General features: G+C 31.7%; 1 long non-coding RNA gene across 1 annotated transcript in view; it reads left to right on the plus strand.

Annotated features, from left to right (window-relative positions):
* LOC134808243 (uncharacterized) overlaps positions 1–27,590 on the plus strand; it is a 90,458-nt gene that overhangs the window by 55,789 nt on the left and 7,079 nt on the right. Inside the window, exon 3 of the long non-coding RNA XR_010150779.1 lies at positions 9,774–9,895. This is a non-coding gene — a long non-coding RNA (uncharacterized LOC134808243). The remainder of the gene's footprint in view (positions 1–9,773; positions 9,896–27,590) is intronic.

A 27,590-nucleotide genomic window follows, 5' to 3' on the forward strand; every position in this document is an offset into this window, starting at 1 on the left:
AAGACAGGGATGCCCTCTCTCACCACTCCTATTCAACATTGCGTTGGAAGTTCTGGCCAGGGCAATCAGGCAGGCGAAAGAAATAAAGGGTATTCAATTAGGAAAAGAGGAAGTCAAATTGTCCTTGTTTGCAGATGACATGATTGTATACCTAGAAAACCCCATCGTCTCAGCCCAAAATCTCCTCAAGCTGATAAGCAACTTCAGCAAAGTCTCAGGATACAAAATCAATGTGCAAAAATCACAAGCATTCTTATACACCAATAACAGACAAACAGAGAGCCAAATCATGAATGAACTACCATTCACAATTGCTTCAAAGAGAATTAAATACCTAGGAATCCAATTTACAAAGGATGTGAAGGACCTCTTCAAGGAGAACTACAAACCACTGCTCAACGAAATTAAAGAGCACACAAACAAATGAAAGAGGATTCCATGCTCATGGATAGGAAGAATCAATATCGTGAAAATGGCCATACTGCCCAAGGTAATTTATAGATTCAATGCCATCCCCATCAAGCTACCAATGACTTTCTTCACAGAATTGGAAAAAACTACTTTAAAGTTCATATGCAACCAAAAAAGAGCCCGCATTGCCAAGTCAATCCTAACCCAAAAGAACAAAGCTGGAGACATCATGCTACCTGACTTCAAACTATACTACAAGACTACAGTATCCAAAACAGCATGGTACTGGTACCAAAACAGAGATATAGACCAACAGAACAGAACAGAGCCCACAGAAATAATACTGCACATCTACAACCATCTGATCTTTGACAAACCTGACAAAAACAAGAAATGGGGAAAGAATTCCCTATTTAACAAATGGTGCTGGGAAAACTAGCTAGCCATATGTAGAAAGCTGAAACTGGATCCCTTCCTTACACCTTATACAAAAATTAATTCAAGATGGATTAAAGACTTGCATGTTAGACCTAAAACCATAAAAACCCTAGAAGAAATCCTAGGCAATACCATTCAGGACATAGGCATGGGCAAGGACTTCATGTCTGAAACACCAAAAGCAATGGCAACACAAGCCAAAATTGACAAATGGGATCTAATTAAACTAAAGAGCTTCTGCACAGCAAAGGAAACTACCATCAGAGTGAACAGGCAACCTACAGAATGGGAGAAAATTTTTGCAATCTACTCATCTGACAAAGGGCTAATATCCACAATCTACAAAGAACTCAAACAAATTTACAAGAAAAAAAACAACCCCATCAAAAAGTGGGCAAAGGATGTGAACAGACACTTCTCAAAAGAAGATATTTATGCAGCCAACAGACACATGAAAAAATGCTCATCATCACTGGCCATCAGAGAAATGCAAATCAAAACCACAATGAGATATTATCTCACACCAGTTAGAATGGCAATCATTAAAAAGTCAGGAAACAACAGGTGCTGGAGAGGATGTGGAGAAATACGAACAATTTTACACTGTTGGTGGGACTGTAAACTAGTTCAACCATTGTGGAAGACAGTGTGGTGATTCCTCAGGAATCTAGAACTAGAAATACCATTTGACCCAGCAGTCCCATTACTGGATATATACCCAAAGGAATATAAATCATGCTGCTATAAAGACACATGCACATGTATGTTTATTGTGGCACTACTCACAATAACAAAGACTTGGAACCAACCCAAATGTCCAACAATGATAGACTGGATTAAGAAAATGTGGCACATATACACCATAGAATGCTATGCAGCCATAAAAAATGATGAGTTCATGTCCTTTGTAGGGACATGGATGAAGCTGGAAACCATCATTCTGAGCAAACTATCACAAGGACAGAAAACCAAATACTGCATGTTCTCACTCATAGGTGGGAATTGAACAATGAGAACACTTGGACACAGGAAGGGGAACATCACACACCGGGGCCTGTTGTGGGGTGGGGGGTAGGGGGGAGGGATAGCATTAGGTGATATGCCTAATGTAAATGACAAGTTAATGGGTGCAGCACAGCAACATGGCACATGTATACATATGTAACAAACCTGCATGTTGTGCACATGTATCCTAGAACTTAAAGTATAATAAATATATATATAGAGAAAAAAAGAAAATGTTGTACCTATACACCATGCAATACTATGCTGCAATAAAAAAGAATGAAATTATGTCCTTAGTGACCACATGGATGCAGCTGGAGGTCATTATCCTAAGCCAATTAATCTAGAATAGAAAACCAAATAGTGCATTTTCTCGCTTATGAGAGCCAAACATTGAGTTCTCATGGACATATAGATGGCAACAAATGGCCACAATATAAACTGGGGACTACTAGAAGGGAGAGGGAGAGAAGAGGGCAAGATTTCAAAAGTTAAAACTTGGGTACTATGCTCAGTACTTGGGTGATGGGATCGTTTGTAACCCAAATCTCATCATCAGGCAATATACCCAGGTAATAAGCCTGCATATGTACTCCCTGAATCGAAAATAAAATTTTAAGAAAATTATCTTTGCAGATATTTTTAAGTTAAAGATCTTGACATCGGAAAATTATCCTGCATTATCTGAGTGCATGCATGCAATTATAAATGTCTTTGTAACAGACAGGTAGAGAGAAATTTTACCCATCCAGAAATGTAGGCGATAACCATGGAGGCAGCTATTGGAGTGATGTGGCTACAAACCAAAGAATGCTGATAGCCTATGAGAGGATGGAAGAGATGGGAAATAGACTCTTCCCAGGCACCTCTGGACAGTGTGTGGCCATCCTGCTACACTGATTTCAGCCTTGATACTAATTTCAGACTTTTGGCCCTAGAACTGTGAGATAATAAATTTCAGTGTTTTGAAAAATAAAATAAAGTAAAATAAAATACTGATATTTAACTCACATATATTGACTGCTACTATTGGCTACTCAAAATACTATGTGTTTTCTGTTTTGTTCTATGTGGATTTATTAGGCTAGCCACTATTACCTAAGTTTATAAATATGAATAAATTGTTTTTCTTGTCCTCAAATATTTTACTATAACCATGAAAATACAGAAATATTTAAATATAATTTAATTTACATGTAATAAGTGATATTATAGAGCTTGGATTAGTATTCCAGAAGAACAACACAACATCTAACCATTTATGTTTTTGGTGAAGGGGGATTGTTGTTGGTTTGTTATATCAGGGGATATTTACCAAGAGTGTGAAATCTAAGATCTCTTAAAGAATTAGAATAATCAGTCATTAATGACTAGAAATGGAAACCTCCTACCCTCACCTTCCTACATATGTGACAAAATGAGTAATGTAAACACACTGTGTAAGTGGAACATTTGTTGCCTACTTAGAAAATAAAGGAGTTTAGTGTTCTGTAAGAATAACATAAAAGGGAAGACAGTGCCAGCTCATAAATGTTTTAATGTTTCATTTCACAAAAATTAAAGTCAGAGCCTTGAAGAGGTAGGCATTGCTTGGATATTAAGAGGAATTGTGGTTTAATCACATTTACATATAGATAAACTGTTCTAGTAGCATTAAGGTAGATACCCAATGTGTAAATTCCAAAGAAATGGACTATTTAGGTAGGTTTTGGGAGCATTCAAGAGGCCAACAATTTAAACACTGTCACTTCATCCTCAAAATATTTTCTTGAAATACCAAATATCTGCTTCATTTTACAGATTAAGACATTTGTATTCAGAGAGGTTGCATTGTTTTATTTGATTCAGTTATCGCTGGTATGTATGCATAATTGTCAATTTAACAATTCTTTTCCAAAAAAATATAATATTTGTCCAGCAATGAATACAAATTCTCAACCAGAGCTGATTCCAGGTTTCCTGCCAGGGTGGACAGTAAGTTTCTATTGCCTGAGAATTGCTAAACTGCTGAGTTCATACAGACTTGTGTGCCTCAGGTGGCTCAAATCATAGGTTATAAATTGTGCACTACATAGTGTTCCAGATAACCCATTCCAAGAAATGATATTTCTCTGCATCTTAATAAGAGTTTAGTGTATGTTGAATAAATAATAGAATGCTTATTGCTCCTTTCTTATCCTTAACTTACTCCCTTTTAAATAAGCTTTTGCAAGTACACTTTGTTTCTGAACATAGAACCATTCCTATCTGGACTCCATGTAAGAACAAAACACTAACTCATTATATTAAGAACAAAGGAAGTAATTAAATTTAAACTTCAAGTTCTCCAGAATAAAACATTCTAATCTTCCTCTTTCAGCAAACCACTTTCTGCATCCATCACAGACCCTACAAGCCACTGTTTTGATCATACCAGCAAAAAGATTCCTGGTTATATATCCCTATGCCCCCCTCATAGGACTACCCAGTGGAAAATTTAGAATGTATTTCAGAAGTGAATATTTAAAGACGATATTACAGCTTAGTCTTCCTTCTCAAGAGAGAAAATCCAGTCATCCCATATAGCCATCCATTTTTAGCAAAGAAAATACATAAAAACTCAGGAGGCCATAACAATGCATAACTATTTTATTAAAATGTATTTCTCCAAATGCTGGTGACTTATGAAAAAAATGTGCAAATAAAATTTTATTATGCATACTATATGCTGGCTGTTGCTTATTTATATTTTCTTCTCTATTTGTTTTAGGCCATGACTAGTCTTGGAGTCTTGCTCAATTATTGTATAAATAAGTCACAGAAAGAAATCATTTTAAATCATTTTCAGTGAAAGTGATGATTAAATCTATGCCAACAGTCAGAAAAGATTTAGAAGCTCTGTGAAGACTGGAAATTAGAAACAGAACATATAGATCCTGCTTGGAACATTAACTTTATCTAATTATACTTCTCGTAGAATACAGTCCAATTTCAACCTTCACTTTTTTCCACTGCAGAGAAATCAATTCATTCTTTCTCATTCTAGCAGTTCTATGAGCAAAACAATGAGCTACAAAATTATTTTTTTCTTTTATACCATAAAGAAAAAAATACATATTTATTAACTTTTAATTGTTTCACTTTTTGACCTTATTTTGTAGAAGAAAACTAGCCATCATTATGTATGATTGCAACATCTTGTAATGACATAAATTAAGGACCAGTAATTTGTTTCTAAAAAAAAAAAAAAGCGAAAGGGAAAGTTTATTTTCCATATAAAGAAGAAATAAACAAAGATAGAAAATTGCAGGGCATGTTGAGCTTTATAGAATATAATGTTAAATACTTGTATACTTTCAGACACAAATTTCCATCTTTTATTTCATGTTCTTTTTTTGACAGGCAATCTCTTAATTGAAAGACTTGTTTTTATAAACAATTTTGAAGATATATGTAAATTATTTGTTTTTCAAATATTGTAAGATCATAGATGTTTGTTTTTAAAATTAATTGATTATCACTAATTTGTCTTTGATAGATTTTTATACCATGAAGATATTAGAAAAATTTCATTTATATGTTCTCTTAAATCAAGGTTTAAAATCTTTTGTGTAAAAAGCCAAATAGTAAATCATTTACGACTCGTAGACCTTATGGTTTCTGTCAAAACAACGCAGCTGTCATTGTAGCATGCAAGCAGCCATATACAATGAGTAAACAAGTGGATGTTGTGTTCGAATGTAGCTTTATTTACAAGACCAGGTGGCACTCCATATTTGGCTCTTGGGTCATAGTTTGCTGACTCATGCCTGAAGCTATTTTATTACATATTCATTGAAAACGTACAAAACAGAAGACAATTTTTGCCAGTAAATGTGAAAAGTAAGGATAACTATCATTTGCTTGGGTCAAAGTAAATTTGAGTTGACTGAGAAATAAAATTAGTTACCTGTATGTGCTCACTTTGTCCTTTATAACAGAAAAGCATAGATAGACAGCACAAATGAAGTGGTAAGAATCTGAAACTTGTTTATCAACTTTGTGAATTCGAAATCTTGAATTCTCCACTATGTAGCAAACCATATTTAATTCTGGAAGCCATGAGGATTGGATTTCCATTGAGTAAAAGTTTGGCTTATTTTTAATATTAATATTTTATGTCCTTATTTTTTAATGTCTTAATAATATAAAATTGGTATTCTAACTTTTAGCTAATGTAGTATATATAAAAAATTAAGGTTTTACAAGTTTAGTCTGTGTTAGTTTGGGGTAAATTTTTATTATACAAATCAATAAATAAATTACAGTAATTGTTTACATATAAGTGTAAGGTACACATACTAGTGCATTTTTTTTCATTGCTGCCTTAAAAAATTATCATACATTTAGTGGCTTAAAACAACATTCATTTATTGTCTCATAGTTCTATAGGTCAGAAGTCCAAGTATAGTATAACCCAGTTGGGTCTTCTGCTTAAAGCCTCACAATGTCAAAATGGTAATATTAGCAAAGATGTACTCTTTTTCTGGAGGTTCTGTGGATGTATCTGCTACCAAACTCACTCAGGTTGCTGGCCATATTTATTTCCTCGCAAATGTAGGGCTAATATCTCCATTCCCTTGCAGGCTGTCAGCCATGGGCCTAGAGGCTTTGTTCCCAGCAGCTGCTTGCATCCCTTCCCATGTTTTCTACATCCGTCTTACCCCCACCTCCAGCAATGATAGGTAGCATTCCACTCGCGCTTGGAAACTCCCCAACCTCTCCTCCTGCCACATCTATTTGATTCTACCTTGAGAAAAAAAGAAAAAAAAAAAGGAAAGAAAAAGAAAAGAAAACAAAAATCTCTGTTTTCAAGGGTTCATGTGATTAGATTTTGCTCAACCAGATAATGCAGGATAATCTCCCTGTTTTGAAATCCTTAACCTCAATGACTTTTGCAGGGCCTTTTCATCATGTACTGTAACTTATTCACAAGTTCCAGGGATTAGGTGGTAGGCATCTTTGGTGAATCATTCTACCTTCTACAATTAATGATATGATGAACACCAGCATATCTACTTATTGGTTTATGAAATATATCCTTTCTCTTAACTTTAATATATCACCCATTTCATCCTTTCTCTCCTGCTTCAGGGGTAAACATATTTCTGAATTTTATGTTTATCATTCTTCATGAGAATGGAATTTCTGTTTAATACTGTATGCACATTTTCAGCTTTAGTAGATAATAGGAGGTGGAAGATGACTTAATAGGTGATTCATAAATTTACACAACAAAAAAGTATGTGTGTATGTTCCTATTGTTCCACATACTCACCAAAAATATTGTCATTCACTTTTTAAAAATGTGGTGGAGATATGATACAGTATGTGATTTATCTAAATAAATATTTTTTAGGATAATGAGCTCCTTTTTTATGGTTATTGAATATTTTATTTTTATTCTTCAGATAAATGCCAATTTTGCTAGTCATTCATTGACTTGGTCTTATTTACTTCTAAAAGATTTTTATGTATTTAAATCACATATATTCTACATGTTCTGTCTCATTTTATGATATGCTTCAAACTTCCTTTAATATTTATGCAGAACAAAAATGTGAGAAGGAGAGGAATGAGGGCATGGAGCAGGAAGGATGTGGAGAGGGACATTCTCTGAGAATACTTGTTTGTATAAACTGGATTTTAGAGCCATGTTAACATTTTACCTCCTCAAATAAAAATTGTAATGTGAATAAGCCTTCAGGACATTGTGTTAAGTGAAATAATCAGGCACAGAAAGACAAATACCACCTGATCTCACTTATGTGTGCCATCTAAAAGAGTTGTACTCATAAAAGTAGAAAATAGAATGGTGGTTAGCCAAGGCTGGGGATTGGAAGACTAGAGAGATATTGGTCAAAGGATACAAAATCTTAGTTCAACAGGAGGAATAAGTTGAAGAGATCTGTTCTACATTTTGGTGACTATAATTAATAATAATGTATGGTATACTTGAAAACTGCTGTGACTAAATTATGTGTTCTCATAACAAAAAGTGATAAGTATGTGAAGTAGTACATATGTTAATTAGCTTGATTTAGCATTTTCACAATCTATACATATATCAAACATTATGTTGCACACTATGAGTAATACAATTTTATCAATCAAAATGTTTTTAAAAAATTAATGAAATAAAATGGATAAGGAAAAATAAAAAATGGATATTTAAAATAAAATATTTCTCTCACCTACATTCACAAATATATTATATACATTTTCTTTTGTTAATTTTATAGCTTGCTTTAAATATTTTAAGAACATAGTTTTAAAATGTCCTCTTTTTTCTGTTGTAGGAGATATCCAATTGTATGTTTCTCCAAGGGGGAAACCCATATTCTAATTTCATTTACTAAAGAAATGCTTCATCCTCTACTGATTTGTCTTTACTTGAGGCTGTCTCCGAGCTCTCTCTCCTCTCTTTATTTAAATATACCAATCTCTCAACAACACAAATCAAACTTTAGTTACCAAGGTCCATTAACCGTGAGTAATTTCACAAAGCACAAGCTTCACTGCTAGCTCTTCCCTCATGTTAATCACATTTAACTAAGAGGTGCACCTCATGCTCACAGACTAACCATGGCTCTTCTTTCCTTTTTTAAAAAATTTTTAAAAATTTTATTTATTAATTTATTTATTTTTATTATACTTTAAGTTCTAGGGTACATGTGCACAACATGCAGGTTTGTTACATATGTATACATGTGCCATGTTGGTGTGTTGCACCCATTAGATCTAGAGCTAGAAATACCATTTGACCCAGCCATCCCATTACTGGGTATATACCCAAAGGACTATAAGTCATGCTGCTATGAGGCTCTTCTTTCAATGTCTGTTGGTGAAAGGTCACTGTGCTTCTCTTTCTCAGTTCACACACAGACAGCCAAGCATTTAATTGTGTTGTCTCCTTGTATCCTAATGCTATATTCATGTGACACTTAATTTAAAAATGGATAAACAAATGAGAAAGTGACCCACAGAAATGAAGGTGCAGCAAAAAAAAAAAAAAGAAGAAAATAAAAATGATAATGCTGGAAGTGAACCAAATGTAAATGGAATTAGAGAAGAAATAGCTGACCCTGGGAGTGTTGACACTGTTGCTATTGGAGAGACTCTAGATATACAACCAGAGGAATCTGATGAAGGTGGATTTATTGGCATAAATGAGAAAAGCTGTTTGACAAATAGGATGAATTTGTTCCAGAAGAAGTGATGTCTGCCAAAATTTTCACAGTAAAGTTACTCTAAAGCATTTCAAGACATTTGAAGTGCAAAGATAAAATACTGGAAGCCAATCCAAACTTGCAATGGAGTAGGACAATTCGTCAATGCATAAGAAAATGTGCACTTTATATCACAAGTTATATGATAGGCTCTTGTGAATGGTATCTTAATTTAGTAAGTTTCATAGCTATTTATTGTTAGCTTTGCATAATATTATTATTTGTTGAATCTGATTTTAAGGTTGGCAAACATGCAAAAGACTCATTCTAAGATTTGATTTTGTTTTGGAGGGAGAATAGATGACATAAGCTATAAATAATTACATGTTTATTTACTCTTGTCCAACCTTTACCTTCTTAGTTTTTAATTTTTCTCCCTTTATAGTGTTGAACAGAGTGCTGTAAATGTATTAAACATAATCATGATACTGGTGACCCTTGTAATAACATTAACAGTAAATCTGACTGCAATTTAAAACCAGTGCCTTGAGAGAGAAAAGGCCATCTAGATTTCTAGTTGGTCCTAAAATTATCTATTCATAAAAATGAAAACCAGTAAAATAGAAAGTTATAAAATATTGGTTTTTAAGAAGTTTCGAATTTTTGTGTAGAATTTCCTCAATGCATCCTCATCTGTCATAGTGGAATTTAATCTTTTTTTTTTTTTTTCAGAAAGGGTTTCACTCTGTCACCGAAGCTGGAATACAGTGGCGAGATTACAGCTCGCTGCAGTCTTCACCTCCCAGGTTCAAGTGATCTTCACACCTTAGCCTCCCAGGTAGCTGGGATCACAGGTAAGTGCCCACTCTCAGCTAAATTTTTGTAGACATGGGGTTTTGCCACATTGTCCAGGCTGGTCTTGAACTCCTGAGATCAAACAATCCTCCTGCCTCAGCCTGCTGAGTAGCTGGGACAACCTGCATGTACCACTACCCCTGGCTAATTTTTTTTGTAGATACAGGGTCTTGCCATGTTGCCCACGCTGGTCTCGAATTCCTGGACTAAAGCAATCTGGCCATCTCGGCCTCCCAACTTGCGTGAGCCACTGCACCTCCTGGAATTTAATCTTTATATCTGTCGTTAAGTGGTCCAGAAATTTTGGTTGTAATCATAATTGCTATTTTTTTACTTGTTGTATATATTATTTGTCTTTTATGTATGCCTTCTGACTCTTGAAAACTAAATATGGAAAATATGTCAGCTTTTCTTAAATATCACTAGATATTTAAATAAAATTGAATCCCCATTTTATAGGAGTTTAGCCATGCAGTTTAACAAAATATGCTAGATTTTTCTCTGGGAAGAAAAAAGTAGAAAAATCAACCAAAATATGGTTGACAGAGGTTTGTTACATAATAAAAATGTCATGACACTAATTAGAGCAATATAATGTCTTAATATGATCTGGAATTTCACAATGTAGCATATAATAGAAATACAGATAAAATGGATGGTCAACATATTAATACGAACATAATAAAAAGACAATATATTAGGGAAGAATATCCAAAGCATAAAATAAAAGAAAAAATAGAAATATAACTGTATCACAGTATATCCACTTAATAGTATAATAGTAAGAGTTATGGTTATATAAAATTAATAAAATGGAAAATGCTGGTGTAAAACATAAATACCAAGATTTATATGGCTTATATGATTTTTATCTATATAAAAATACACATTAAAACTTAAATGAAATGAACAATTGTTTAATCATCTTTGCCATTTTTTTCAAATTTTTCAAACTTTTACATTATTTAGTACATTTTCCACAATTAATTTTCCTTTTCTTTCTTTCTTTTTTGTTTGTTTGTTTTTGTTTCTGTTAGGTGAGATCTGTCTCTGTCACCCAATACAGTGGCGTGATCTCAGCTCACTACAACTTCTCTCTCCTGGGTCCAAGTGATCCTCCTGACTCAGACTCCCAAGTAACTGGGACCACAGGTGAACACCACCACACCTGGCTAAATTTTTATTCTTAGTAGAGATGGGGCCTTGCCACTTTGCCCAGACTGGTCCTGAACTCTTGGGGTCAAGCAATACTCCCACCTTGGCCACTTGTGATCTTCTGGGGTTACAAGAGTGAGCCACCACACCTGGCCAACATGTATTTCTTGATAATGTAAAAATTAGTAAAGAATTGACCTTTTACAGTGGTCTTTAATTTGTAGTAGCATATAAATTAAAGTTTTAGAATTTTTTTCTCATTGTTTCCTATTATTAATTCTCATTAATTTAGTTATCTAATTTTTTTCTGGATATTTTTATCACTGTTATTATTTATTGTTGTTTTGAGCATACTGTTCCAAAACCAGAACTATAGTCTAGCTTCTTTAATTATCTAGACTTTAGAAAGCAAAGGCATACAAAATTAGTTAAAAAATAACCTTTACTGAGTTTTCATTGAAATTTATATTCTGAGTGTTTCAGTAACTTTATATTGAGTGTTTCAATAATACATTTTCCACAATGCCAGACTCTATGTCATAATTAAAACCAAAGAACTCAGACATATTATTATCTACCATAATCACAGTTGCCCTCATAATGCTGACCTTTTAAACCTTAGTCTAACCCCTGATTTCTAAAGTTTGAATTTAATTTATGTAATGTAAATAAAATCAATGGCTACATAATTAAAGATATCAAAACAATTTATTAAGGTTATAATTTCTTTAGGTTTGTTAATTTGCAAAGCTTGCTTTGATAACATATTCATGCTGTGAAGTGATAATGCCAATAATCAGTAACTATCTACTAAAAGTCACTAATTTACATTGTCATTTAAGTAACATATATATTTAAAAGGCAAACATAATCTTCCACAGTTTGATTGAGCAATAAAGATTTTATTATATTATTAAAAAGCAATGTTTTCCAAAAATAAATAATTGATAGATAACATATTTAGAATAAAGAAATTATTTATATTTATTGATTTTAAGTACTGATTGCTAGGTTCACAGATATGAATTATGATTATTCCAATCATTCAACACAACTTAAAAACCATTTTGCCAAAAATGTTTATTTCAGGTATATTTTAATTTTCTAACTGTTGAATTTTCCAACTGGAAGTAAAAAAATATTGCCATGATCTCGCATTTTGTTTTGTTGCTACAATATTTTACAGCTAAATGGTATCTTACTGCACTCTGGATTATTACTTTCAGTTTTCCACCAAAGTAGCATTTTCACTTCTTGTAATATTTGCTGTTACATGGAAAATAAAAAGGATCATTATATCTTATTTATTAATACCAAAATATCATTTCTGATTTAGAAAAAATGACCTTCACACACAACTTTGACCACCACAAATACATATACTATGATTTTTACTTGGAGTATAATCAAAACTTGAAACAGGAGTGAGCAAGTGGGAATATCTGAATCCTTAAAAACAGATTGCCCTGATTTTATTTAGAGATTTTATTTAGAGAATTGTTTATATATAAACTAAACTGAAAAAATGACCACCGTAATTGTTATAAATAGCCCCAAGTATCATTAATTACATCTAGTGTAATGCATAACATGTAATGACTTTAACATATAACAACATATTAATATATGTAATTAAAACACAGCATAAATAACATCTCATATTCTTTTGTCTTAAACATGTATTTCTATTTTGCTTTTTGGATCACAGACCACCATTGAAATCCATTTATTGTTGAATGTCTTATGAATATAAATTCCAATTTAAATATAATTATTATGTCATTTATTATTTGGTTTTAACACATAAAGCAAATAAATTTGTTTAAAGTTTTCAAAAAGTACTAATGCCAAACATATGGCCTTTCTTTGCATAATTTGCCTTTTATATTTTTGAAGACAAAGATAAAAATTTTGATCATGCTTTTATATTTTTATTTAGGAATTAATTGTTCAAACACCAAATTTTTAATTATAAATTTCCAAAATGAAAACATGGGACAATTACCAAAAAATGAACAGGAAGATGAAATCACAGTTTTATAACTTATTAGCCACAGAATAATATTTCTGAAAATCTGTCAGATATCCATCCTATCCCTGTATTTATTTAATAATAATTACATAGATTATGGTTAATAAATCAGCTTTTTAAAAAGTGTAAAACTGTGAATGTTAAAGTCCTATTCAATTACCAAGAAACATTACTCAACTTGAGATTTATTAGTTGAATAACTAAATGATTTTTTTGCAGTATCTTGAGAACTGCAAATCATATTGAAATATCCTTAACAATTAAATACTTTTTGACTTTTTGATTTGAAGTAGATAAAATGTAAGTAATATATTGAATGTAAAATGTTTTTCAAGGCTAAGTTAGGGCATAACATAAATTATCTGTGCATATATTGAATAACCTCCAAAAATGATTTCACATTACTACTAGCTGAATTGAAGAGGTTTCCATTGCCTATGGAAACACTGAGTATTCTAATAAAGTCTTCATCTTATTCCATTCAGAATGATGAATATGACTAAAAACATTAACAAAAGAATAAATTAAACAAAGTCACAAAATTTGTGACATGTTAAATGGTTGGGTCATTTATATATTGAACAAAGTTATAGGCCTTTCCAAATATGGGCACATGGAATAATGGAATATATATATATATATTTAATATATATATTTAGTTTATCATTTAATGATTTCTCATAAACCTCTCAGAATCTGAAACATAATGGATGCCATTATTGTCACTTTGAATTACATATTTATCTTCCAATTTGCTGTCACTCTACCCTATGTTCGGTAATTTAAAAAAATTATTGATAAATATAACAAACAGTATCAAAATATTTCAACAATATTTATTCCATAGTTGTCAGTATATATTCTAGTTTGACTAATGCCTCAAATTCACAATAGTAGAAAATACTATAAAATATTTTTAATGTGAATATATCTTCAAGACTTTTAAAATTTATTTTATTTTTCAAGTGCTTTTTTGGCACCATACTATTTTTTATTGAAACATAATATTTATACATATTTATGGGGCACATGTGATATTTTATTATATGCATAGTATGTTTAATGATCAAGTCAGACTATCTGGGGTATCAATTACCTTGAGTATCATTTGTATGTGTTGGGAGCATCTCAAGTCCTATTAGCTTTTTCGAAATACACAAACCATTGATATTAATTATAGTCACCCTACTCTGCAAATATGAAAACTTATTCCTTCTTCTAACTGTATATTTGTACCCATTAATCAACCTCTTTTTATCCCCCCCTTCCAAATATACTTTCCATTCTCTGGTGTCCATCATTCTACTCTATCTTCACGAGATCAACTTTTTAAACTCCCAAATACGAGTAAGAAGATGTAATATTTGTCTTTCTGAGCCTGACTTTTTTCACTTAACACAATGGTCTCCAGTTTCATTCATCCCTGCTCCAGCTACAAAAACATGATTTTATTCTTTTTAATGATTAAATAATTTTCCAGTGTGTATATATACTATATTTTATTTATCCATTCTTCCATTAATGGACTTTTAGGTTGATTCCATATCTTTGCTATCATGAATAGTGCTGCAATACATTTGTGATTGCAGGTATCCCTTTTATACACTGACTTATTTTTCTTTAAATAAATACCTGGTAGCAAGATTACTGAATTGTGTGGCTCTAGTTTTAGGGGTTTTTTGTGTTTTTTTTTTCTTTTATAAAATTATACTGTAAGTTCTGGGATACATGTGCAGAACGTGCAGTTTTGTTACATAGGTATACACCTGCCATGGTGGTTTGCTGCACCCATCAACCCCCGTCACCTACATTAGGTATTTCTCCTAATGCTATCCCTCCCCTAGTCCCTCGCCCCTTATCAGGCCCTGATGGGTGATGTTTCCCTCCCTGTGTCCATGTGTTCTCATTGTTCAACTCCCACTTATGGGTGAGAACATGCAGTGTTTGGTTTTCTGTTCTTGTGTTACTTTGCTGAGAATGATGGTTTCCAGCTTTATCCATGTCCCTGCCAAGGACATGAACTCATCCTTTTTATGGCTGCATAGTATTCCATGGTGTATATGTGCCACATTTTCTTTATCCGGTCTATCACTGATGGATATTTGGGTTGGTTCCAAGTCTTTGCTACTGTGAATAGTGCCACAATAAACATACGTGTGCATGTGTCTTTATAGTAGAATGATTTATAATCCTTTGGGTATATACCCAGTAATGGGATTGCTGGTTCAAATGGTATTTCTAGTTCTAGATCCTTGAGGAATTGCCACAGTCCTCTAGTTCTAGATCTTTGAGGGATTGTCTTCCACAATGGTTGAACTAATTCACACTCCCACCAACAGTGTAAAAGCATTTCTATTTCTCCACATCCTTTCCAGCATCTGTTGTTTCCTGACTTTTTAATGATCGGCATTCTAACTGGTATGAGATGGTATCTCATTGTGGTTTTGATTTGCATTTCTCTAATGACCAGTGATGATGAACTTTTTTTCATATATTTGTTGGCTGCATAAACGTGTTCTCTTGAGAAGTATCTGTTCATATCCTTCGTCCACTTTTTGATGGAGTTTTTTTTTTTCTCGTAAATTTGTTTAAGTTCTTTGTAGATTCTGGATATTAGCCCTTTGTCAGATGGATAGATTGCAAAAATTTTCTCCCATTCTGTAGGGTTGCCTGTTCAATCTGCTGATAGTTTCTTTTGCTGTACAGAAGCACTTTCGTCTAATTAGATCACATTTGTCAATTTTGGCTTTTGCTGCCATTGCTTTTGGTGTGTTAGACATTAAGCCTTTGCCCATGCCTATGTCCTGAATGGTATTGCCTAGGTTTTCTTCTAGGATTTTTATTGTTTTAGGTCTTATGTTTAAGTCTTTAATTTATCTTGAGTTAATTTATGTCCTCATATGGTTTTCCATATTAGCTGTACTAATTTACATTCCAAGTAACAGTGTGTGTTTCCTTTTCTCTACATCCTTACCAATATCTGTTATTCTTTACCATTTTAATAATAGCCATTCTAACTGGGTAAGATGTCTCACTGTGGTTTGATTTACATTTCTCTGATGTTAAACATGTTTTCATATACAGGTTTGCTATTTGTATGTCTTCTTTTGAGAAATATATATTCTAATTTTCTGCCCACTTTTTAATAGGATTACTCGTGGGTGTTATTTTTACTGTTCAATTATTTGAGTTCCTATTATTAGAATATATTAGAATATAACTATTATTATATATACTATAATTATATATAAAATATATATAATTATATTATATATTATAATATAAAACATATATTATATTATATATTATAATATAAAACGTATATTATATATTATAATATAAAACATATATTATATATTATAATATAAAACGTATATTATATTATATATTACAATATAAAACGTATATTATATTATATATTACAATATAAAACGTATATTATATTATATATTACAATATAAAACGTATATTATATTATATATTACAATATAAAACGTATATTATATTATATATTACAATATAAAACGTATATTATATTATATATTACAATATGAAACGTATATTATATTATATATTACAATATGAAACGTATATTATATTATATATTACAATATGAAACGTATATTATATTATATATTACAATATGAAACGTATATTATATTATATATTACAATATGAAACGTATATTATATTATATATTACAATATAAAACGTATATTATATTATATATTACAATATAAAACGTATATTATATTATATATTACAATATAAAACGTATATTATATTATATATTACAATATAAAACGTATATTATATTATATATTACAATATAAAACGTATATTATATTATATATTACAATATAAAACGTATATTATATTATATATTACAATATAAAACGTATATTATATTATATATTACAATATAAAACGTATATTATATTATATATTACAATATAAAACGTATATTATATTATATATTACAATATAAAACGTATATTATATTATATATTATAATATAAAACGTATATTATATTATATATTATAATATAAAACGTATATTATATTATATATTATAATATAAAACGTATATTATATTATATATTATAATATAAAACGTATATTATATTATATATTATAATATAAAACGTATATTATAATATATATTATAATATAAAATGTATATTATAATATATATTATAATATAAAACGTATATTATATAAAATATATATTATATATTATAATATAAAATATATATTATATTATAATATAAAATATATAATATATTATAATATAAAATATATATTATATTATATATTATAATATAAAATATATGATAGTATATATTATCATATAATATATATTATATGATATAATATAATATATATTATATGATATATTATATAATATTATATATTATATTATATATTATATCATATAATATATATTATATTATATATTATTATGATATATACTATGTAATTATTATATAGTATATATTATAATCATATATAATAATTATTATATATTAGAATATAACTAATATTCTAGATATTAGTTGGATTAATAATTTGCAAATATCTTCTCCCATTCAGTAGGTTGTGGCTTCACTTTGTTGATTATTTCCTTTGTTATGCAGATGATTTTTACTCTAATATAGTCCCATTTGTCTATTTGTCTTTTTGTGGTCTATGCTTTTGTTGTCTTAGCCATAAAACCTTTGCCTAGAACAATGTCCTAAAATATTCTTCCTATGTTTTCTTTCAGTATTTTTTACAGATTCAGGTCTTACACGTAACTGCTTAATCCATCTTGATTTGATTTTTATATATGGTGAGAGATAGGGGTCCAGTTTCATTTATCTGCATGTGAATATTCAATTTTCCCAGAACCATTTATTAAAGAGGGTGGCCTTTCCTTTCTGCAATGTATGTTCTTGGAATCTCTGAAAAATAAGTACATTGGCTGTAACTGTGGATTTATTTCTGGGTCCTCTATTGTATTTCAGGATCTCTGAATGATTGTGATATATATATATATATATATATACTGTCTACGGTCTTCTAAAGGATGAGTAAGTTCGTGGAATATCCTAGTATGACATGAACTCCTTTATGTAGTTTTCCTAGAGAAGTTTAGGTTTAATTTTTCAGAATCAATATGTAAATATTAAATCAATCATATAAACAAAATTTTATAAAACACCTACTTTGTGACAGGCATAGGACAGCTGTCACACACATGATGAAACCAAGCAGAAATAGTTATGTAGAGATAGGCAATTTGAAAGAAAATATACAGATAAATGATTCCTCATAAATGTTGTCAATCCTACAAAGCAAAGAAGCAGAGTAATAATAATGATACCATGAATGGTGACTTTCTTTTCCATGTATAAATAAGAGATTAACATGATATTTTCTTAAAATAATTTTTTATACTTTTAGATAATTTATTGCATAGGGTAAGAAAAGTGGAAGCAGAAAATCAGGAGAAAGAAAGATAATATTACTGACAGAAAAATCCATCATTAATAAGAAGGTAGAGAAGGAGGTGCCTTTACATATGGATATTAAATCATTCTAAAATCTTGCCTAAAACCACATTTCCACCATATACATTCGATCACGCTCCGTGCTCCAGCTGATCACACTCTGCTTCAACCGTACTATATATATTGGTTATCTATTACCGTGTAACAATTTACCTAACAATTAGAGACTTTATAAATAATATTTATTATCTCACATATTCTATGAGTCAGAAATCTGAATGTGGCTTAGCTGGGTAACTCTGCCTTAGCTTCTCTCATGAGGTTGAAACTAACGTGTCTGAGGCATAGTCTCAAATGAAGCTTTGACTGAGGGAGGAGTCATGCCAAGATTACATGAAATTGTTGGAATGCTTGAATTCCTTGCTGACTATTGGTTGGAGGCCTACTTTATTTTCTTATTTTGTTTTATTGTTTGTTTGTTTCTCCTTGATATAGGGCATCTCACAATATGGTGGCTGGCTTCCCTCAGAATAAGAGTTAATGAGAGCAAGTGAGAAGGAAACCAGAGATCTTTCATAACCTAATGTCAGAAGGAACATCCCATCACTTTTACTGTGTTCAGATTTTAAAAGCGAATCACTAGGTTCAGCTCATACTCGAGGGTGAGGATTCCTCAGGGGTAATATTGGGGACATATTTAGAAGCTGCCCACCACACCATGATTGACTTTATTTTTAAACCAATTTACTAAGGTGTGATAGACAGGTTAAAGCTGTGTGTATTTAATGTATACAACTAGATGAGTTTGAGGATAAATATCCATCTGTGAAACCATCTCCTCCATCAAGGTCATACACGTGTCCATTATCTTCCATAGTTTACTCCCATCCCTTTATTATTAATGTCAAAGTCACAGAAGCAGAGAGTAGAATGGTGGATAACAGGAGCTGGGGTGGGGGGAATGGGGAGATAGTGTCAAAGGGTATGAACTTTCAGTTATGCAAGATAAGAAGTTCTGGAGATCCACTATGCAGCAGAGTGCCTAAGGTTATCAATACTGTGTTGTATACTTAAAATGTACTAAAAAGGTAGATCTTGTTTAGCGTCCTTACCTCTTTTTAATTTACAATTCACTTTTATAGTGAAAACTATTCCTGGTTTGACGGTGACTGCCCAATTTTTAGCACTAAAATACTGAATCCTGAGAAACCCTTTGGTCCCAGCCCATTGGGAATAGTTGATTAGCCTACTTACAATGTCAAAGCTCTGAATTCTATATAGAGGCTTCTTCCTAGATTGTCTTAATAGCCTTCTTTTACTACTAGCACATACTACTCAAACTATAAGACCCCTTTTGATATTTTCTTTTTCAAGGATCCTCCCTGTCTTCCCTTAAAGATTAATGGTCCTTCACAATTCTAGAACATTCTTGTAGTAATGCTATGCAAGTACTCTTTCATTCTGCTTTTATAAAGAGGTGTGTCTTTTTTCCCCTACAGACTAGAATTCTGAGAGAACCATGACAGTTGATTCACTTTTGGTTTTAGGGTACCTAGCTCAGTGATTAGTAATTTTTCAAAAAGAATATGCATTTCATGGAAAAGGAGACATGATATCAGAAAGGTAAAGAAAAATGTTCAAATTCATTCAGCAAGTAAATGGAGAAAAAAGATCTGCAGTGGCACTGATATCTACCAGAGATATTAATGATGAGTTATGCAGAGATTTATATTTTAAAATTTCCTGTTCCAAACAATGACCTGTCCAAAATTGTATAGTAAACCATTTAAAAAGCCTGCATATTTTTAGACACCAAGATACATAATAATTAAAAAATAACACTTTTGCAGAAAATAGGGATATTTCACATTTAGTGTTGATGTCAGACCCTGCATATGGAAAAGTCACATTATTAGAATGACATTAATCAAACATCCTGAGCTTTCTGCATAAGCACTGGTGGTTTACAAATACAGGTCCATTAGGATTAGGTAAAATTACTTTCAAAACTGTATTATCCAACCCAATGAGCAGGCGCCAGCTGGAGTTTAACATTTTTTTTCCAGATTGTCCTATATTATTTGGATTTTGAGCAATTGTTCGCATACATAATACTGGGGCTGGAGTAGAGAGTGTAACTTTAATGCAAGAACAAACAATGATTCTTCCAGGTTTATGAGTAGATAACAGAGGTTAAAGAATGCTAAAGCATAGTGGTAGAAGGAAGGAGACAATTTATCAGAATAAACAAGTTTTAGGAGTAGCAAAATGAGATAACTACCCTCCCTCAGTGCAACTTAATAATTCAGTAGTGTATTAAGAAAGATGATGGATTTGAAGGCAATTTTGTATATTGATAAATAGCGAGGATGTGATATTCAAGGCTATGACTGTAATCTTCCAAATTATGAACAGGGACATCAACAGTGTACTGACTGGGAAAAACTTAGATTTAGTAATTCTTCAATAAACCAATTGAATCAGTGCCCAGGCTCTAGATCCAAATACCTCAGGCTGCTTCTTAGGTGTTCTCTTTATTTCTTAAGCCAAAACGTATTTGGATATTCTAGTCTAGTAACTGAGTGCATTCTAACTGCATAAAATCATTCTATGTTAAAATCATTATAGATTTAATTAGCAACAACCTTTGAATGAAATTGAAAATGAATTTACCTTTATAACCATATTCTTGAAGATCAATCAACTTTAAACAGGACTACATGCAGGCTTACTGATAATTTAGCATTTAAAGTATAAACAAGTATAATATTTAAATGGCAAAAACAAACTAAGATGGATTAATCCTAAGAAGAGAAATCCTCTTTTTATTCTGAGTAAGACTATATTGGATACACACACATGCACACACACACACACACACACACACACAATTATATATTTTCTTAATGTTATAGGTTTTTAGTAATATTTAATGCATTAAAAGTATAATACAAATATTTAGTCAATAGCAGAGGCTTATTGGCCTGTGATATTAGGTGATGTATAATGGCCAGAAATCATTTACATTAGTGTTTTCAGGTGATAATGGAGTAAAATTAGAGTAATTTTTGCTCTGTCATCTTATCAACAGTATGAATGACACTTATCAAACTATATTTACTTAGGTATATATTTTCCTAAATAGTCTCGCTTTATCTTTAGTGAGAACAACAGAATAAGAAACCAAGACAGAACATTCAGTCACTATTTTTCACTGTGGTTAATCGTTGAAACCATTAATGAGACCCCTTGTGCTTTTCTGGCTATCTCTAGCTTGAACTTGATCAGCAAACTTTGTCTGCATTAGTAGCCATGGCAACTTCAGGATAAATATTGAGTACTAGCCTTCCAACTGTTAAAAACCTTTAAGTCTCATTTAAGTCTGTAGTATATTACCACAGAGACACTAGCATGCAAAAAATAGAAATTTCACACATAGTTCCAAGAAAAAAAGGTAAAATTTGATGAACAATGTAGTTTATTATAAAATTAAATAGAAGATAAAGTGCAAAGATTAAAAAATTTTTTTTCTTCCGAGGTGGTAGTACACATGACAAATTTGAAAATTTCATAACAATTATATAAAGCTTTTATGTAAACAGATGATTAACACAGTTGCATACTTAGCTGCTTGAGGGAATATCAAAGAAAAGTAGAAAAATAGGGTAGTACAAGACGAATTCAATCTGAATAACTTTATTGCCTTATTAGATGCCTATGTATGACACACAGTTTTATGGAGTACCCTCTTAATTGAAGCTAAAGGACATAATTAAAAATCATTTAAAAATATATACTTGCTGCCAGAATTGTATTCATAGCCACTTGTCAGGCTGTGTCGGTATCCATAGACTATCCTGTGTTGACTCAGAGCTCTGTGTCTATGACATTTACATATTGATGACACTTCAGATGGGCAAGCTGCTGTGCTCATCTCACGTATGCTGATAGAGCCTTTTGATTTTGGCACAAACAGGGATCCTTAAAGATTGTTAGAATAAATAAAAGCCTTGTGACAATTGTATTTTCTAAAGATTAGCTACAGTATCTCCCACCTCACAAGCTCTTCTAAGGATTTAATTTTGCCATTCCCTCCAAGTGTCCTCTCCCTTGAACCACATGAAGTATCATAACTGCCTCAAACACAAGAGTATGCTAGAAGTATCACTATGTATCTTCTGAGGCTAGGTGTTCAAAATAGCACATACTTTTCTTACTCTCTTCAGACACTTGCTTTTAGAATCCACCTGAAGCCAACTTGTGAGGAAGTCCAAACTAACCTACATGAAAAAATCACATGGAGAGGCCACATTTCAGCTGATGGACTGTAGAGGTTCCACTGACTGCCATCATCAGTTGCCAGATAGAAGAAATAAGATGTTTCCAGATGATTCCAGCTTATATAAGTTAAGTCCTATATCACTTAATATCTTCCTGCTGAGGCCTAAGACATGAATGAGTTGAGCAAGTCATTCTTGCTTCATTCTTGAAATCCTAGGCCTCAGGATTTCTGAGTACAATAAAATAACTCTTTTATACCTCAAAATTAGTATGGATTATTATACAACAATAGTACCTAGAACAGACACCAACTACTTGTCCCCTTATTTGTACCAGCTAAGTCTCTTCAGGCAGCGAATTCCTAATCATGTTTTCTAAATTTTTTTAGAAAACGTTTTCATGATATCAAGCCCACCTTTATTCAAGGGAAGTTCTTTAAACACATACATCATTTTTCACTCAAAAAGAAATGTCTGTTGAATTATCAACAACAAAAAGCACCTAAGTAACATAGAAATTGTCAATAGATGCATAGTATGATGTGTTCCTGTCAAAAGCTGAAGAGAATTTATCACTTAGAAATATAGAATAGAGCAACTGATTTTAACACAGTCAATAGTCAATTCCTTTCTGCCACACGAAATATTAAGAAAAATTTTCCTTTGCAATAGTCAAACAATGATTCAGAAGATGTCAGTAATCTATCTCCTGGGAATTTGAAATTGAAAACCAGGTTGTCTACTTGACTTTCTTGTGTGTTGCAAATCAGAGGTAATGTGATATTGGAAAATATGTGGCAAAGTGGAGAGACAGTGAAGAGAAAGGGAGAAAAATGTAGAAGTTGCACAGAGATAAGGTGAAGATAAAATGGGAGACTGAAGCTTAATGTCATGACCTCAAAGATTTAGTCAGAAATAAAGAAACTATGGTGGCATTTTTATCCTAGTGAATTTTCTGTTTTCTGTTCTAGTTTCCTTGGAGATGCAATAGCATATTTTGATATCCCTATATCCCTGTGAAACCCTGGTTGCCACCTGAGGTTACTTAAAGACGATATATCAGTTAGAATGCCTTTAATGAAGGTTAGAATTTAAACAAATAGGAAATGCATAAGCTTATATCAAAATAAACCTAGTGATAAAGTCGTCCAGCATATTAGCAGTGTTGTAAATAAACCAGAATCTTTCCATCTTCTGAAATGCCAGAGTGTAAAATTTATCCTAATGCAGGTTTCTCCTGTGGTTGTAGGTGGCTACCAAGTGCATTCCAAGTCTGCATAACTCTTCATTTGGTACAACAGCACTATCTCTTTCCCTTCTTCTTTTCCAACACGCTTTCCTTTCATTTGACTCTTCAGAGTTCAATTCTTCATTTCCCCATTATTTATGAATTTAAGCATTTGCTTGCTAAGGAGACCAGTGTAAGAAAGGGCCCTTTTTCTCCCCTTTGGCTCATTCTTTGCAACAAAGAATCACTGGCAGTGACTAGGTTTTATCATTCCTTTCTCTAACAAGTTTTTACACATGGAGGGGAGCAATATTCAGACTTCTTGATATGAATAATTTGAATTATATATTAATTTTAGAAGGCAAAGATACAATTTCCATTTTAAATACCATTTTTATTTCACAGTTTCACTTTATTTTGTCTTTTAACTAAGATGTTTTAGTTCAACATCTATAGTTTATCAGGAGAAAATAAACACATAATAAAAGTATTTATAGGGAATATTCTATAGAAATCATTTTTAATAAAAAGTCCTATATCTAAAGCACACTTTATTTTTAACTGAATAGGTGATTCATTTATGTTAAATGTAAATAATTGATTTATTCAGAACATACATACAAAACAAGGAGACAATGGGAAGTCACTCCAAATAACATTACTAAAAATTAAACACTATAAACACGCGTTTCCCAGATTTTGCTTAAATTTCTATTTAAAATTACCCACACACAAGTTATAACATAGTCAATATATAGTTTTGAGTTATGATGCATTCTTTTAGCATTATAGAAAGAAAATATCCTCATGCCATTTAATATTTTTGAAAATAATATTAGAACATCTGTAAATTATTGGAAGAATAAATGTAATAATAATTTCTATGTTTTTACTATGTCTTAGAATTTTAAAATTAAAGTACTACTTTGATGTTGTGGTTAACTTCTTAGCATAAGTTAAAACACAATTTTTACTAATGTTACCTCTTGTGAAATAGTATATGATAGTGAAATAGTGAAATAGTATATGATTTTTAAAGTTTTCTCACACAAACGAACATAGCTATTTTAAAAATATAGTTTAAAAGTTTTTCTGAGTCATTGCTAATATGTCTGAAAAATATTTCATACTAATTTTTATATATTTATCATTTTATTTCATCAGTTTATAGAATGTTTTAATAAATATTCTGTGACATCAATACTAAGCTGAAAATTGCATATTGCCTTCTAGGCTACAAAATGCAAGTAATTTTTAGCACTTATAATATTTCTTCATTTTTCAACTGTAGTATGAGTGTGTCATTTTACAATATAAGCACAAAGTTTTGTTTTGTTTACAAGCAGGGATTGTTTATGTAAAACCGGTAATCATAAGATCTACTCTTCACAATTAAAAATAATAGCAACTATAATTAAGCAGCATGTTTTAAAATGAAAGATTAATCCAATGGAAATCTACTTCGATGTAATAAATTAAATCCTGACAATTACAGAGGTATCCTTTAATGTACACAATTCAAAGAGAGAAATCAATCTGAATTTTCTGTACATCATAATTTACCATTTTACTTAAAGTCTAAAGTGACTAAAAGTCACTTTAAAAATAACTTCTTATGTAAATAATATTTTTAGAATAAAATGTTAAATGCAATTAATAGTAGTTAATGCACTGATTTCCTCTGACATATTTGATATACATTTCTCAAAAGAAGATATTTACATCAATTTGAATGTCACAATGTGATTTTTAAAAGAACATTTGTCTCATGTGCACTTATTTCTTTAATAGCGATTTTAGCTCACCCTTACCAGAAAGCTAGCTCCAAGTCACTTAATATCTCTTTTCTTCTCCCAAAATAATAAAATATATCCTTTTCTTGAGTATTTTCCCACAGAAAAAAATAAAAAAATAAACCAACTCATAATCCTGAAATATCAAGTAACTGATTTACTGATCTTAGTTGAGTCAGCACAAAATTCTTCATAATAAAACATCAGAGGAGTTTATAAGGTATGCTTCTACTTTCATAGGTTTCATATATGTGGGGTAAAATTCCTCTCTAGAGGAACTTGGAACCAAATATTGTACCCATAAAGAGAATTTTTTATTCCTGCCTATCTAAAAGTATTGATTAGAAACTTGAGTTACAGAACTTTACTCTTCAAAAGCACAAGCTGGGTCTTTTGAAGTTCTTGTTTTAGGATATATTCTGGAAAAAAAAGTAGATCCATGTGTGTTACTAAAAATATTGTGTTTGGTTCTTCTTAACATGTACTTCCCCTCTCTTCTCATTTGTCAGGGGCCAGCCTCAACTAAGACTGTCTTAATCACATTTCAGCCATGCTATAGAAACTTTAACTGAAACCTTACCTTTTCTTGAAACTCTTATTATAAGTGTCTTTAGGCAAATTCTAAAATTTTCTCACATGTAAAATATCTGCTTAGTTATAGAAATATAGTCTATAATTGGTTAATCATTACTAATTTAGAAAGTTCCCATCTGAAGTAAATAAATCTATGAATAAAGCAAAATGAGTCTTATTGATTTCTATGGCAAGGGAGAATATTTCACAGATGATTCCAAAACAAAATATTGTTGGGAAAAGTAAATGCAAGGATTTAATTGTGTATGGATTAGACCTGGATATTCTTACGGTGGAATATCACAGCCAAGTTGAGTCTTCTTTCTGTTTGTTGATTATTTAAAAGAGGAGAGATTCTGGATGAAGAAGAAAGTATTGAGAGAGGACGCAGTTAGGGGCTGGTTAGGCAGATAGAGAGAGAGGGTCTCGGGAGAAGGACAGAGAAGGGCAGTGTTCACAGGAACAACCACAAGACAGCACCTACACCCCCTCTGCAGCTAACAGGAAGAAATGTGGTTAAGAACTTCTTGTGCCAGGATGTTGCTCAGAAGGAACTGTCACAACTTAGGTGCAGGCTCAGTAAATCAACCTAAATGTCCTTAACCTGACCCAGCTGGTTATAATGTCATTAACATGATATTAGCATTGTGGTTTTATCCCCCGACCCATAGGTTTCACTTAGGCACTCATAGGTAATAACCAAGGTGGAGTCACTCTGGCCAAGCCCAGGCATGTGCAGATGCAACAGCCCTAGGAGGAAAGTTTACTCCTCCCATTTGGGCAAAACCCACAGAAGGCTTCCTGTCTTCTGCCACATAAAAGACCCAGAAATCCACCCCATTTCTGGAAACTTGCTGTCAGGCCCTCTCTCTTTGCTGAGAGCTTTCCTTTTGCTAATAAATCCTACTCTACTCACTCTCCGGTATCCACGTACCTCATTCTTCTTGGTCATAGGACAAGAACTTGGTCCTAGCTGAACTAAGGGCTAAGCTGATTGCAACAGTATTATGTGAGTCACAAGGCATTCTTCCGTCATTTTTGTATAATGATGAGTGTAATTGTTCTGGTCCTTGGGGGCTATCTTAGGAGATAACTGAAAAAAAAAATTTTTGATTTTTGTAATAACTTACCTTAAATCACT

This window comes from Pan troglodytes, chromosome 14, assembly GCF_028858775.2.
Source record: "Pan troglodytes isolate AG18354 chromosome 14, NHGRI_mPanTro3-v2.0_pri, whole genome shotgun sequence".
Classification (NCBI taxonomy): domain Eukaryota; kingdom Metazoa; phylum Chordata; class Mammalia; order Primates; family Hominidae; genus Pan; species Pan troglodytes.